We start from the raw sequence: 16668 nt of genomic DNA, 5'->3' as shown, positions 1-16668 counted from the left end.
ATTTTGGTCTAAGATGTCCACCTCCTTACGAAACGGAAAGAAGAGTAGGACATGTTCTCTCTTGAAGTTAACTGAATCGTCGATGGAGTAACCGCGGTAGCGAAGTATCACTCGCTGAACTCTCTTCTTGCAGGTGTAGATGTTGTAGTCTGTAGCGAACTCTGCCAGAGTGACGGCTTCCAATTCAGGCGCGCGGTCTTCGTAGCGCTCGTCCTTTTCCAAACGGCCGTGCTAGATTCGTGCAAGCGTTCCTCCTCCATTTGAGCGTTAGACTTCCGGATGCGCGTCCTTTCCTCAGGCCAGGCAGTGTTTACAAAGACAATTTTGCGACTAGCCTGCGACATGTCCTGCTCGAGCAAACACCAGGCGGCCTCCTGTGCTGAGAGCTCGATCGCATTGAGCATCTTCACGCCCAAGTGTCTCAGTGCCTGCGTGTAATCCATGTCCCCCTTATCCTTGACAATTTCTTGCACCACACGGTTCAGATTGGACATACCTCGATTGGCCTTATTTACATACTCTACCACGTAGGCAGCACACGCGTACGTGTCGAGCACGATCTGAAGATCCATGTTTGAATCTAGAACGGACGCCACCCATGGGTTAAAGTAATTAACCCGCTTTTGCTGCACGGTACGGGGTAGCATGACGGTGGGACGAGGTGTACCTGCTCGGAGAACCGAAATGTACTGCTCCCTGTCCGTGATGCCGTGATGTTCCCAGAACTGCTGTAGTGAATCATGGTTGGTCGTTTCCAAAGCCTGGTGCATGGCTTGGTACTTGATTTGGAGCATCTCGATGAGTTTCTTCTGCGCCTCACTCTCCACACTCGGGAAAGGCACTACGACCATGGGTTCATCAATGGGCATGAAGGGGACGTTAAAGCGGCACTTGGGGCTGTTGCGCTTGTAGCAGGTGTGGGTGTGTTGGTGCACCTGCGTGCGCTCCCGCTTCAAGTACGTGGTGTCCAGCGAAAGCAGAGTAGTGGCCATTTCCAGAGTTCGGGGCATGTGCATGGAGAGGTCCTCATCGGGGGCATTATCAAGCCAGAGAAGAATGTGCGCGTGTGCCGACCCGCGATGTTGAAATTCGATGCGTTTAAAGTAGTCGACCACTACGTATGGTCTGAAGGGGGATATCCGGGTATTCTGGAGTATGTTTAGAATGATGCGCACCAGGCGGTCGAAGTAGATGGCACAGACTACGGGATCGTCATTTACTAGCTGGGCACGATAAATGCTGTTCATTTCCTCTACGGCAAGCGCAGTCTCATCAGGTTGTAGGCGAAGTCGCTGAAGCAACACTAACAGCTCGGGCCAGTGCAATTCCGAGGCAGACAGTGTGAGGAACGCCGTAGGCTTACCCAGTTGGCGGATCATGGCAAAGAGGTCTTTCTTGCGCCTGGCCCAGTACTGCACGGTATTGGGTATGCCATGCATAAAAGCCATGTCATGTTCTACCGCTTCCTGAACGAAGTCCTTGTCGAGTAGCTGTTGTTTCGTTAGGGTTTCCACCGCTCTGACGTTGTGGAAGGCCACAGACATGTCGCTGGCTACTCGGTGCCTAAACACTTTCATGGCCATGTACAGTACGTGTTGTGGGGTGGCACCTCGACGATCAGACCTGCGGATCTCGCTCATGGCGTGCGTGAAGACGGTTGGTTTGGCACTGGCGTCCACTCGGCGTGGTTCACCGAGGTAAATCTGTGGGAATGAGAGCTACTCCGCATGTTCGTCGTAAAGAATGCTCAGGGGCTTCTTTCCCTCACCGGGAGCAATGACAAGAAACTTGTCTTCATCCCATATCAAGGTGTGCTGAGCCAACGTCATGGCTGTGGCCGCCTGGATGGGATCGTTGAGGTCCGCGCATTCCGGGAGCGACTCAATTTCGTCCTGCTTGTCCACTTCAGTGATATCACCCAAACGGGCAAAGTCGCACTTGATGTTGTAGTGCTTGTATAGTGTGCTATCGCAAAGCACCTTGAGCCACGGCAGCAAATCACATTTTCTCACTGCCCCCGCCAAGTAGGTCGTCTTCGCGAGAATACGCCGCTTCAGATGCACATTGAGAGCGCGGTCTTGTTCGATGGCACGGAGCAACGACGTAACCATCTCGTCCACGTCAACGCAAACGTTCACAACTGGACCCTTAATGCCATATTGGCCTCCGCCGTGCATCAGTCGTCGCACTTGCATGAATGGGATTCGCGGAGATACGAGTCTTACACTCACCGCATTAAGTTGTGGAAGGTGCGCTGGCCTCGAGGGATATTTGTAACCGTTTGTTGTCGAAAAATGAGGAATGTCACCTTTCCGCACAGATTGCATGCATGAAGAACACAGTCTGAATTGACACAAGTCCGAGTTGGGAAACGCACACCGGAGATTCTCACGGCACGTATCCGGAAGCGGTTTCACGTCATTTTGGAACCAGAGCCGATCACACACTGAACACACACTTCCAAACGGATTGTCTGTAAACTGTCGCCGGAAAGCATTTGTTGCACCCTGACTGTTTGCGAGCCTTTGTTTGCGTTTGGCCTCGGCCTCGGCCGCCCGAACGGTAGAGTCTTCTCTGCGACGGCGATGAGCTTCTGCTTCAGCCTCGCTTACTGCTGGTTGCTCTCGACGGCGGCGATGAGCCTCCGCTTCGGCGGTGCGAACGGCAGGGTCTTCTCGGCGGCGGCGATGAGCTTCTGCTTCAGCCTCGCTTACTGCTGGTTGCTCTCGACGGCGGCGATGAGCCTCCGCTTCGGCGGTGCGAACGGCAGGGTCTTCTCGGCGGCGGCGATGAGCTTCTGCTTCAGCCTCGCTTACTGCTGGTTGCTCTCGACGGCGGCGATGAGCCTCCGCTTCGGCGGCGCGAACGGCAGGGTCTTCTCGGTGGCGGCGCTTAGCCTCTGCTTCGGCGACGCGTACTCCTGGATCATCTCGACGGCGGCGACGGTAAGCTTCTGCTTCGGCGGCACGCACCTCTGGATTCTGACGGCGACGGCGCTGGGCCTCTGCTCTGGCAGCTCGTTTAGCAGCAGCAGCAGCAGCAGCAGCAGCAGCAGACGGAGGACTTCCATCGGTCGTCTCGCTCATGGCTCAGAAAGAACTGGCAGATAATTTCGCAGTGGCGAACGGCAGCGGCAATTTCGGCTCGGGCGGTGCACATATACAGATCCGCCGCCACCGATCTGGCTCTCTGATTGCCACCGCACAGGGCGAACGGCAGCGGCAATTTCGGCTCGGGCGGTGCACATATACAGATCCGCCGCCACCGATCTGGCTCTCTGATTGCCACCGCACAGGGGTTGCATTGGAGGAGGAGCGAAGAAAGGAATTAAGTTCGAGCCGGCGCTTTGACAACCGGAGACTCGCAGGAAGAGGGGGGAGGGGGGCGGCGTGTACACCCAGCGGCAAACGATGGGGGCAGAAGCGCGCGCAGCAAGCGGACAACACGATAAAGGGAGGAGGGAAGAGATAGCAGCGACTGACTGATGCCGCTGACGCCGATAGTGAGTCAACCCCAGCTGCGGAGTTGGTTTCAGGGACAACGCCGCCGATGCCGACACAAACAATATGATACCTTCGCTTCCGCAGCGCTAAGAACCAGGTCTAGCCGTGGGAAGGTGGTCACGTATTCGTCGACGTGCCGGGGCCTACGTGAAATAACCGGCGCGTCGGCAACTGAAGAGCACCCTATCCGCCACACAAGAACAGGGGGGGGGGGGGGACCCTTTCCTCCTCTTTCTGCATGGCGGCGACGGTGTTCTATGCAGTCACGTTATCTTGACTCTCTAGTGGCGTCAGCGGCATCCAGCGGTATCAGTCGGTCGCTGCTAGCGCTGGGGGGATGAAAGGGGGGCGGAGCTGGTTACGAGGCCGACGACAACGCCGACGACGACGCGAAACCCAGGAACGGACGCCAAAGAGCTGCGCTCTAAAAAAAATGGCTGTGGCTTAGCTAAGGTTAAGCCCAGGATGCGAAGCATACTAGCCTTTATTTTAGTTGTTGAACCACTGTTTAGCCTGGTGAACTGCTGTTGCTTGGCTATATTTGGTTCGGCTAGACGAAGAAACAACTCATGCGTTACTCTGCTTCGCCTTGAAGAGTGGAACGCGAAAGCGTTCCCGTCGACCCGCCAAGGGGTGTATAAGACAATGGGCTACGGCGCAGCGACTACGCGCCCCGCATTGGACGCGGTGAGCGTCGAGCAACGCGGCGTTCGGCGCGGCAACGAAATGTGCGCCTGAGCAAGCGACGCACGCCTGAGCCTTAGAAACAGCTCGTTTCTAAGGCAACACCGCATTCACTAGAGGCGCTTTTGTACCGCTTTGAAGCATCGTACTCGTGGCTCAGTGGTAGCGTCTCCGTCTCACACTCCGGAGACCCTGGTTCGATTCCCACCCAGCCCATCTTGCAAGAGTTGAGCCAAAGCTACCTAGAAACAAGCGCAGCTGCTTATATACCGCCGCGACGCCGCGAGTGACGGCGTGAGTTGGAGCCCCGTTTCTCCTCTGTCGTGACGTTACGGTGTCACGTGGTATGGCATGGGGTCAAAGGTCATTGAAGGCGACACCACCGCGCCTGAGGAGCTGGGTTGAGCTCTCGTAATATGCTTCGCATAAAAAGACGGCTCGGTACGGTTCTGCGTAGACTATCGGCGCCTGAACAAGATCACTCGCAAAGATGTACGTACACCCTCTGCCGCGAATCGATGACGCCATCGATAGCCTACAAGGAGCAGAATTCTTTTCATCTCTAGATTTACGCTTCGGCTATTGGCAAGTGCCCATGGCTGACGTCGATAGGCCGAAGACAATAATAATAATATTTGGGGTTTTAGGTGCCAAAACCACTTTCTGATTATGAGGCACGCCGTAGTGGAGGGCTCCGGAAATTTTGACCACCTGGGGTTCTTTAACGGGCACCTAAATCTAAGCACACGGGTGTTTTCGCATTTCACCCCCATCGAAATGCGGCCGCCATGGCCGGGATTCGATCCCGCGACCTCGTGCTCAGCAGCCCAACACCATAGCCACTGAGCAACCACGGCGCGTAGGCCGAAGACAGCCTTTGTCACACTCGACGGCTTATACGAATTTAATGTCATGCCGTTTGGACTTTGTAATGCGCCAGCAACCTTTGAACGCATGATGGACATAGTTCTCCGCGGTTTGAAGTCGAACACGTGCTTATGTTATCTCGACGACGTTGTTGTTTTTGCCTCTGACTTTACCCCGCACCTCCACCAATTCTAAAGGTGTTTATTTGGCAGAGCTCGGGAGCAGCGCAACGTCGACGGGCAGGGCAGTCAGAACTTTCAAGCACGAGAGCCGTTGCTGAGCAGGAGCGCTCGACCCACTAGCGTTTAGAGCCAGTAGCGCTGAACCCACTAGCGTCTCTCTTCGCTACACTGTGAATGTCATACTTAGACCCCTGACTTTGAAGTTTACCTATGTTTGTAAAAAGGCTCCCTTTATTTTCGCCGAAGATAACGTGCTGTGTGTAGTTCACCGAGGACATCGCTGAAACCAACTCTTACGGCGCATATGACATTAAGGGGGAAAAACGATGGCTGACTAATTATTCGCAAAGCTTCTAACTGGACCATGCAGGAAAGCAAAAATCTTGTCGCACATTGTACTTGAGATCAACCTCCTCCTCCTTCCACGAAATATAAATCTGTTGTAACCACCTACATCGATATCGCGACACAGGGAAGCATAGCTGATAGCGGTCACATCACACGCTCCAGCACTTCAATAAGGATTGTTCAGAGAGGCTGTGTTTGAACCACCCGCATTTAACTTCGCGCAGAGAGTTTGCATAGTGTACCACCAAATGTTCGCTTAGTTTGTTTTTTGTGGCATTTACAGTTCCACCACGGCAGCGGGCTTTATTTGCCCTGCCCCGCTCGTTAGACCTGCTCATAACGCTCTATAGAGCGCTTGCATACGTGATTTAGTGTCAAAGCCCTAATTACTTATCCATTTCGAACTTTACCTACAGATCACCCATTACCTGGTCCTTACAGTCACCAAACATAAAGAAGATGCCTCCTTTAGTTCAGTGAGAATATCAGGCGAACCTTATACGAGGTCTGTTAGAAAAGTATCCGACTTTTTTTTTTTTTTGCAAACGCCTAATGGATATGAAACAAGCGCGCTTGCATCAGCCGACCTTGAACCTTTGTGCGCATGCGCGAATTTCTTTCCCGCCTGCCGATAGCGTCAGTCGCTGGGACGCAGCGTTTGTGTGAGGTAGTTTTTTATTGCAAGGGAAATGACCGACCGACTGGAGCAGCGCTACTGCATCAAATTTTGCCAGAAACTGAACGACAGCAAAATGAAAACCATTGCGAAGATTCAGACGGCTTTTGGCGATGATGCTATGATCAGCACACAGATTAAGGAGTGGTACAGCCGGTTTAAAGACGGCGCGCATCGCTGAAGAGCGAGCCACGCTCGGGTCGGCCATTGTAAGATTCGTCGGACGATCCCACCGCTGTCAAGCAGATGTAGGACTCGTCGGACTATCTCGCCGCTGCCACCATTTGAAGGAGTTGAAGGTCGTAGAGAGAAACTCGGTGAACAGGATTTATTTACATATTTTACATTTTAGGCAAGACATACATTGGCAGTCTAGCGCGACTCCCATACGGAGCCCGCAAGACTAACATACAGCAAACAGCTTACGAGCACACAGCTCACTACTACATTTCGAGCATGACAACGAGCACTCAGCTCCCGACGACGAGCACGACACGAGCACACTCTAGCCACCGGCAAACGCTGCTTACAAGCTCTTCGCTTGACGTCATAGTTCGACGTCATCGTTCGGCGTGGACGGCGTGGACGGAGTGGACGGAAATGTTCGTGTTGTCATTGTAAACTAGCCGCCGCCCCGCAGTACGGCCCACACACACAAAGGCACACACATTCGAGCCTACACACACAAAGGCTCACACGTTCGAGTGCCCCGTGGACGCAAATGTTCGGCCTGCACACCCACACAGGTTTCAGTGCCGCACAGCTCTCGGTGTTGACGTCAGAGGGCTTCGTGGAACTCTGCTCCGTACCACATTCCTGAGCTGACCGCGCGCCACGTGGCTGCCGGTCATCCGCAGTTCTCGGAAGGGCGCCTCGTCTGGTGGGCTTGGAACACGTGCAGCGGGCTGAAAGCTGGCACGTTGCCACCCCGTACGGCCATTCCTAACACCATCAACATGCCGAAGTGAACGCTGCGGTGATGCGGGACCATCGTGTGATTGTCCGAGAAATTGCAGAAGAGGTGGGCATCAGTACCTTTTCCGCACACTCCATTATGACCCAATATTTCGCCATGAAGAGAGTTGCGTCGAAATTCGTGCCGAAGCTGCTCACGGGGGAGCAAAAGCAACTTCGTGTTGAAGTCTCACAGGACATGCTGGATTCCACAAACAGTGACCCCGACTTCATGAACACCATAATCACTGGTGACGAGTCTTGGGTGTACGGGTACGACCCGGAAACCAAATCCCAGCCGTCACAGTGGAAGCATTCCACGTCACCAAAACCAAAGATGGTCTTGGCGACGTGGCCAAAGCCAAGTGCGCAGCTACGTCAAAGTGATGCTGACTGCTTTCTTTGATTCTCGCGGTGTGGTACACCACGAGTACGCACCACAGGGTCAAACAGTCACCAAACAGTACTACAGGGATGTCCTCCGTCACCTACGTGATGCTGTGCGGCGCAAAAGACCGGAATTGTTGTCAACAGGAAATTGGCATCATCCATCACGACAATGCTCCTGCACATTCCTCGCACTTGATCCAGACATGTTTTGGGGAAAAAGCAGACTCCTGCAGTTCAGCAGGCTCCTTAATCTATTGATATGGCCCCCTGCAACTTCTGGCTGTTTCCCAAAATAAAGAGGCCATTCAAAGGAGCGCGATTTTAGACAAGAGAAGACATTATGGCTGCAGCGACAGCTGAACTAAACTCCATTCCGAAAGAAGCCTCTTGGAATGCTTCCAACAATGGCAGCACCACTGGGACAAGTGTGTGGAGTCCCATGGAGACTACTTTGAGGGCGATTAGGTTTCCAACGCTCCAGTTATGCCAGTTTTTTTTTTCTTCGGCCAAAGGTCGGATACTTTTCTAACAGCCTTGGCATATCACACCTAAAAATGAAAAAAAGAAGAAAAGATTGAGGGTTCAATAATTATTCGTACCGCATCTAAATAAGCCGGGAACGTAAAAACTTCGCGACAAGTTGTACTTAAAATGCTGCCTATTCCTTCAAAGTATAAAATTTCTGAAAAGAAGATTTCTCTTGGGACATTGGGAAACCTGGCTAACAACAACAGCATGATATATGTTCGATCACCTGCGTATGATTTCTTTAATGTTGTATTTGATTAACACGCATTTCCCATCGTACGAAATGTTCCCGAAATTTCAACTGAGTTGTAGTTGTTAATATGCCAACGCACCAGTCTGCGCTTTACACCGGTCTTAAAACACACTAATAACGCTATGGACCGCTTGGATATGTATTCTGCTGAAAAAGAAAGCGCATTTAAGCGACCCATTTGGAACATTGCCTACGCTTTACCAATACCGTGCCCATCATTTTCCCCAGATATAGATAAGATACATTGCTTGGCTCACCGAGGACACCGGAGAAACAAACTTCGAATCTCGTATGATGCAAGAAAACATATGCAGTGGTGTGAATATCTGTTACATTCTGTTAAAGTTGCTCAATTCATGCTTAAATATGAGAGATCATCATACCTTAGTGGTGAAGCAGCGCAGTGGCAAGAAAACCGCAAAACACACAACACGACACTCGCTGCACTCGCAACTATACTTTATTTCAGAACAAACACTTCATATTTACATACCAATATGCGCACCCTCGTGTTGTGTTTTCTTGTGTGTCCTCGCGGTGCCCTGGTCAGTGCGCTGCTTCACCACCAAGGTGTGATAATTAATCACCAACTCGCCACACTTTCCACATAATTGAGAGATACTGCTCCAAAACTGCTCCAGGAGGAGCCACGTACGCCTCGGAATCTCTCAGGCCACGGCGAAGAGGAGTTGTACTGAACATCTGTTGGCAGTCGTGACCTCCTAATGCTAAAGCCCCTTAACATTAATAAAGTAACGACACTCTCCTCCTCGGCCTTCACTCCTCCTCGTTTCTCCTCTCTTTTACGCTCCCTCCTCGACCGTAGCGCCGCCTACATTGCTCGAGCGTAGCAACGGCGCCAACATGTGCTCCTCGCCCCTCCGTAGACGCTTCTCGAGCAAAAATGGCGCTGATGCATGGCGCGAGGGCCCACGTGATGCTATTAGGCCAATAGCGACGCGGCGTCGGCCTCGGCCAGAGCGCGCGAGGAGGATGCGGCATTCTTCAAAGCGTAGCACTACTTTACGAAGTTTAATGCGAAGTGTGCCATTGCATCTCCTGCCACTCGTAAAGGTAAATGGGCTTAAGGGTCGCTGAGCTAGTCCAGTCCAGTGCAAGCTCGCGCGTGTCCACGATCAGTCGTATGGAAAGTCTATTCGCGGTTTGTGGGGATACGTTTAGCATGACGTTCCGTCGGACCTGTTGTGCGCGCTTTGCCTATTAGGCATTGGTGGCATGTACTGCATTCGCAGTTTGTATACCGTTGGTGTACGTGGTCTTGATCTTAAACTGATGATGCGAACTTCGCGCATTCGGTAAGGTAGATGTGTCACGGGGCATTCGGAAAAAGTGAAACTTATCCATTTGCGCGTTATTAGCTGCTTTGTGGTGTCGCGTTTATCTGCATGCGTGTTCTCGTAAGGCAGCGGATTTGTAGCTTGGCCATTTTACTAGGGTATATGTATTCAGTACTAATGTGATGTTTAGGCCGCATACCACGTGGCTGTACTGCGGTGAGTTTTTTTTGTGCGTTTGTGTGGCTCGCTTTATCGCTGGGAACGCGCAGTAGTAGTTTCTTTTGCGAGCGTTCTGGTAGACTCAGTGTGGCTGCTTCACGTTTGTAATTTGTTCGTATGTGGTCGCGTACGTAGGTTATCCTTTGTAATAATAATAATAATAATAATAATAATAATAATAATAATAATAATAATAATAATAATAATAATAATAATAATAATAATAATAATAATAATAATAATAATAATAATAATAATCTTTATTACATCCACTTTCTTCACGATTACATATCCAGCCCGCATAAGCAACAGCTTGTGTGCAAGGCTGGGAAGTATGGCAGGTAGTTCTAATACGTGTACAACGGAATTAAAAAACAAATCAGAAGAGGTACTGTAATATTGAAAAGGCATATGCACATACTATGTCTCTAAGATAGAATAATAAGAGAGATTGATAGGCGATATTTGCAATGATGTACGCTGGTACTCTGGAGCCTTTTTTGACACTCAGGAATAGTGACCGGCCGGCAAACATTCAAAATTATCATTGTTGATTGCTACAAAATGCGCTTTAAATCATTCTTTTTACTGCTACAATGTCTTCTACAAAACGCTATTGGCCATTCCCACCAATGCACATGGAAAAACGATGGTTTCCCAATTAATATGCAGCACGTGCACCTAAAGCGGAAAAATGAAAGTTTTGCAACGCACTGCGCTTAATATTTTCCCTATTTTCACGCAATTTCAAGTCCGTATCTCGTGCTGTTGTTTTAGGAGTCTGGGAAACATTTCGAAAATTGACAGTATGACACCCTGGAACGCTTGAATGAGAAACTTTCTGCGAATGATTTAATGAACCTACACAGAGTAAACATTATTCGCCCGTTCCTCAAAACATTGCTTCGTACTTTGACCAGATATAAACACCGTAACCCGCACAGTTTACCAAGTAGCGCAAGCGGAAATTTGTTAGGGCGCGAGCTGTGTAGCGCCAGGCTTCCTCTGCAATGTGAGCGTGTACGGCAAATCCCGCGTGTCGTACTTAACAGTGCGTCCCGAGAAAGTGCAAAAGAGAATTTCAGTAATGTGGAAAGTTGGTGATTGATCATCATACCTTGCCGGCGAAGCAGCTCACCGACACGGACACATAGAAGACACGCAAGACGACACTCTTTGCACTCGTAACTTTTTATGCGAAGCATATTACGAGAGCTCAACCCAGCTCCTCAGGCGCGGCGGTGTCGCCTTCAATACCACGTGACACCGTGACGTCACGACAGAGGAGAAACGGGGCTCCAACTCGCGCCGTCGCTTGCGGCGTCGCGGCGGTATATAAGCAGCTGCGCTTGCCTCTGCTAGACACTCACGAGGTGAGATGCCTCCTGGAGACAGAGCTGCTCGTTGGAATGAGAAGCGAAGGTTGCGGCGTGCTACAGAGACTGATTTTCTGGGTGGCTTTGGCTCAACTCTTGCAAGATGGGCTGGGTGGGAATCGAACCAGGGTCTCCGGAGTGTGAGACGGAGACGCTACCACTGAGCCACGAGTACGATGCTTCAAAGCGGTACAAAAGCGCCTCTAGTGAATGCGGTGTTGCCTTAGAAACGAGCTGTTTCTAAGGCTCAGGCGTGCGTCGCTTGCTCAGGCGCACATTTCGTTGCCGCGCCGAACGCTGCGTTGCTCGACGCTCGCCGCGTCCAATGCGGGGCGCGTAGTCGCTGCGCCGTAGCCCATTGTCTTACACCCCTTGGCGGGTCGACGGGAACGCTGTCGCGTTCCACTCTTGAAGGCGAAGCAGAGTAACGCATGAGTTGTTTCTTCGTCTAGCCGAACCAAATATAGCCAAGCAACAGCAGTTCACCAGCCTAAACCGTGGTTCAACAACTAAAATAAAGGCTAGTATGCTTCGCATCCTGGGCTTAACCTTAGCTAAGCCACAGCCATTTTTTTTTACTTCAGAACACATACTTCATATTTATATACTTGAGCACCGCACCCTCAGGCGTCAAAGAAAATCAAGGCCAGATTAAAGGCATTTTTAGAAAAATTATTTGCCCGCGCATACTCGAGCGTCAAAGATATGGCACTTACCTATCGTGGTGTGATATCCTATCGTATTTGTTGCACCCCTTAACACACATTTTTTTACACAATTCTTTTCCTTTAGTGTACTTCCAAAAAGGCAACCTCACCATGGCTTAGATGTACAGATGGCTGACTGATACAACCCTCTCCCCTGTTGTGAATGTGAAAGGCTTCGGTTATTTCCCTGGCCAGCTGATCCTTATGGTGCGATAAAACTGTAGTGTCATTGTAAAGCGGCCAGCACCCATGTTGTGAGCAATGCCCTTTAATGTGGGAATGAGTGTTTCCCCCCAGTGACCTTTTGTGTTCCAAAATTCTTGTGTTTACACACCGAACCGTGTGGCCGATGTATACTTCTCCACATGATATGGGCAAACAGTAGACAACGGACGACCTGCACTCGACCAAACGGAGCGTTCAAAGTTATAGTAGGGGAGGGTTTACGCACTCACTTCCGCACAGGTTTCACTGACCACACCGAGGTGAGAGGGTTCTCGCAGACACGGGTCCTGCCCCGAGCAGGCGCCTCTTCATCCCAGTGTTGACCCTGGAGACAATGACCGCCATGTCTGTCCATGACTTCTAAGCCCCATGAGACGGCCGCAAGACATCTCGCAGGATTTCCACCGCTTCTAACAAGCTGTTACGGCGACGGTGAATCCACTAACAATACATGGTCCGCCGACCGCGTTTAGTCATAGCGGCGCCGAGGAGGTGTTGATGCGGCACATCGCCACCCCTACAGTACGAGTCGCCGCAGCAGGTGGAAAAGGGTTCCATGGTCGCTTCTGGGAAGCTCGCCACCTCCGCAGCTGCAGCTAGCTGGGAAAATTTTGTAGGTCGGTACCCTTGCAGGCCGTTCGTAACAGTGCTCAGTTTCAAAAGTGGAAACCCTCCTCCCAGTATATGTGCATATATGCCTATGACACTCTGTACTGCTAGCCTACACATACTTTAGTCGTTGCGATAATCGGTGCACATCTAGAAAGCTGCTTTTCCCCAGCCTGAGAATCTGTTCAGAACTTCCCTAGCCATGGCATTGCTCCCCAGAGGAGTTTCTGCGTGTATGTTCCTCCGTCAAGGGGCGATTGTCCAGTGAAGAGCTACGTAGGCCATGTAATGCGTAGGGGGGATAGCCGGTGGTGTAGTTGCGGAATGGGTGCCAAGAGAATGAAAATGCAGTTGAGGAAGGCAGATAACGAGGTGGTGTGACGAAATTAGGAAATTTCATCACATCACCGCGCGCTTTGTTTCCGCGGCTTAGTTCGCGTTGATGCGGGACGCAGCACGACGGTCAATTCGCTCGATGTTGCTGCCGCACTTCGTTGCTCCAGCGTTTTAGCAGCGAGTTTCCACGGTCATCGAGTGAGATGTGCTCATGTTTGATTGTGCGTGAGGGACACCATGGTTGTTAATTTAGCTAGTATATGTCCATGTTTACAAGTGTATACGGCCGATAAAACTACTATGCTTACTTCGTATAGGTGTCCATTAACTTGCTCTCGCAATCGATGCTTCGCCTTTCGGGCGAAACTGCGTCTTTTTACTTCCAGTCGTACTTTCTGGACGCGCAACAGCCGGGAGAGCACCGTCTGGCTAACACGGCGGCACGAAACACGGAGGCTAATGCAAACCTACACATACGACGCCTTTGCCGTGGTACGAGATGTCCGGAGCAACCCATACACGAGCTCGCACCACCATAACAAAACCGCCATTGTGCCCCGATGACGACGACAACAGCAACAACAACAAATATCACGTTACTTCGTACACACTTATCTCCTAACGAGCGTACTGGGTAGGGCCTCTCCAGTTTTTTTTCCTTCCTCCGTGTTCTGCTATAGGCCGGGGCACGGAAACGCAGCGCGCTTGCTGCCCGCTGCTGGGCGACGTAAGCAGAACGTCGCGTCGAAGGGCACGGCTTTGCTTTCGCTGCAGCCTCACAGTGTTTCGTCTTCGCGCACACTGACACCCCATATATTCGCGCCACAGTCCCCCGGGTAATCCCATTTCTCGGTATCCAAAAGTTGATCTGCCTTGTACGGGGGCATAGCTCACTGCAATTTCCCAATCACGGTGAGCCCGGTGAAACTAAAAGTTTAAAAGTAAATGAATGAATTTTCGTTAATTAACGTCAATTACCACGTATCACCCGTAACCCCGCGGTCGCCACTACTGACGGCAAGTCTCCGAAGGAACGATCATTTTATTTCAGACGGCTATATTTAAATATTAGTTGACGTGTTCGTAGAAACACCGTGTATATATGAATTAAAGCTCATGTAGAATTCCAGTCAATATTTATTAAATAACGGACGTTTTGGAGCCGGTCCGGCTCCTTCCTCAAGGATGAGGTGTCTAAAGGTGGAGCGGTGCTTATAAGTGTTTCCTGCTTGCTCCTGGTGGCGGCAGGGGTTCGGCGATCTGTCTCAGACGTTGCACACGAATTCTCGGGCGAGCTTCCGAAGAGCTAATGTTTGGGGTCCTTTACTGGGATGCACCAGGACTCCAGAAGTATGTCGTCTGGCAACGCTCTCCGATACACTATATACGAAATATAAACAACTTGCGTGGTGCAATTCACCAGAAGGACTGGGAAAAGGAACACACGGCCTCGTATAACACATGAAAATAATGAGAAAAGTAGCATTCAGTAAATATTTTCGAGGCACGTAATCAACCTGCACACTTCGAACCATCAGGGCTCGTGACGCATATCTTGAACCCCCTTGGTTGCAAATATAAAATTGATTCCCCTTTTGGTTCTCTGATGGCAGCGGGGAAAACTTGAAAGCGTTTCATACATAACATCTCTAAACAAGCAGAAAACGAATATTTTATTTTAATTGCGCCCCCAAGTAGCCCGCACACTTTAAAATCTCCTTGCGCATAACCTCTAACGCGTCCCCCACTTGCTCTAACTATAAACTCGGTGTGTGACCCACTTCTTTCAGGATGCCGTGAAAACACATACCGCTTACGGGTCCCAGAAAAGTTGGAAGCTATGCTTCGTCATATTCGGCTAACCTAAGATTGCAAATACATTACTAATTAAAAAAAATTGCGACAGCACCCACCTCACGATGACTGTCGACGGTAATGCATTAGCGCTGAATCAATATAGCGACCCAGCGTATTGCCACTGCCGAAACGAGGTGTGTAGAGGCGTGTATACTGCAGTGGGAGTTCTCTTTCGCGCCGTACCTATGAACACTCGGTTCCACCCAGCGCCGCCGCTGCGAAGCCACCATGTGGCCTCCGAAATGCATGGTGCACCAATGCATGCAAACGCTGCGCAAAGCGCCATGTGGCAACGAGTCTCCTCTTTCGCGCTTCTTTCTTGACATGCCGCGCCATCTAGTGTCACTGTCGCGAAGCACGCGCGTCGCCTCCGAGACGAGAGGCGTGGGGCAGCGGTGCGTGCGAACGCTGAGGGTTGTTCCCTTGCTTGCCGCACACCCAGTGGCACAAACAAGGTAACCCAAGTTGGCGAGCGGTTCGTTGAAGAGCGGCATGTACGTGCCAATGTGCACATGCGTGCCGCTCTTCAATGAACCTCTCGCCAACTTGAACTGGCGTACTGGGTGGAGAAGGCCAAGCAGGCCCAGGGCCTTACTTGAGCCCGATCCCTCAGCCACGTCCCCCTTTAACCTTCTGCATTTCAATAAAGTTTTCACCACCACCACTGACTCAAGTAGGCACGATGGTTGGTTTTGAACACTGTTACCTCATCACAGTAGCCCGATGCTCTATCTGTTCGGCACTGACACCCAGTGACCTAGATAGGCGGGAAAACGGTTAGACATCAACATAGATAGATAGATAGATAGATAGATAGATAGATAGATAGATAGATAGATAGATAGATAGATAGATAGATAGATAGATAGATAGATAGATAGCACCGGGTAGTGCGTGATGTACCCTTAGAATGCTAACGCATTAATAAAATAAGAACAGTGAACAACAAGACAATACCATCTATCGATATACACCCACGAACACTTTACAAGTTTTTGGCCAATCTCCAATAGTGGGTAAAAGCCATCGTTTGCAAGAAAAGATATCGCGCTGAACGCGGACGCCAGTCTCGCCCTCAGTGGTTTTGCACTATCAACACTACCTACGTAAGCTTACCTGACGACTGCTAGATTCAATAGACATGCTATTATTTATGATTTTCCAAACAAAGCTATACGTAAGTTTCCAGTGTATAGAGACACCTACTATTCCCTTGGCACAAAAATTTCTTACACACCAGCAAACAAGAAGTAATTTTTACCCGACTACGTTGTCGTATGCCTGTGTAAAACATTCACCGTCACAGGGCTGGTCTGGTGCCCTCTCCTTTGTGCCCAATCTGTGGTGTAGACGTCTATAAATCTCGTTTCCTTATTGTGTCGCCGTTTCTCCTCTTTAATTAAATACGCTCTAGAATCATGATTTACACGTCTATTTTTTAATCCTGCTGCAAATTTTTTTTTCTTGGAAACTGCCTTAGTGACGGCATGTATGCTCAGCCTTGGATGAATTCTTTTTTTTTTTAGATTCAGGGTGGTTTTCCTACGTTCTTCATAACCTATGTTTCTTTTATTTCTTCCTGAAATGTTTTACCGATTTCAGTAATAACTGCGATTTCCTAATACCACCCCAAATCTCGGCCTATCCCCCCGTAGT

The sequence above is a fragment of the Dermacentor albipictus genome, chromosome 5 (genome assembly GCF_038994185.2).
Source record: "Dermacentor albipictus isolate Rhodes 1998 colony chromosome 5, USDA_Dalb.pri_finalv2, whole genome shotgun sequence".
Classification (NCBI taxonomy): Eukaryota; Metazoa; Arthropoda; class Arachnida; order Ixodida; family Ixodidae; genus Dermacentor; species Dermacentor albipictus.
This window is presented reverse-complemented; position numbering follows the sequence as displayed.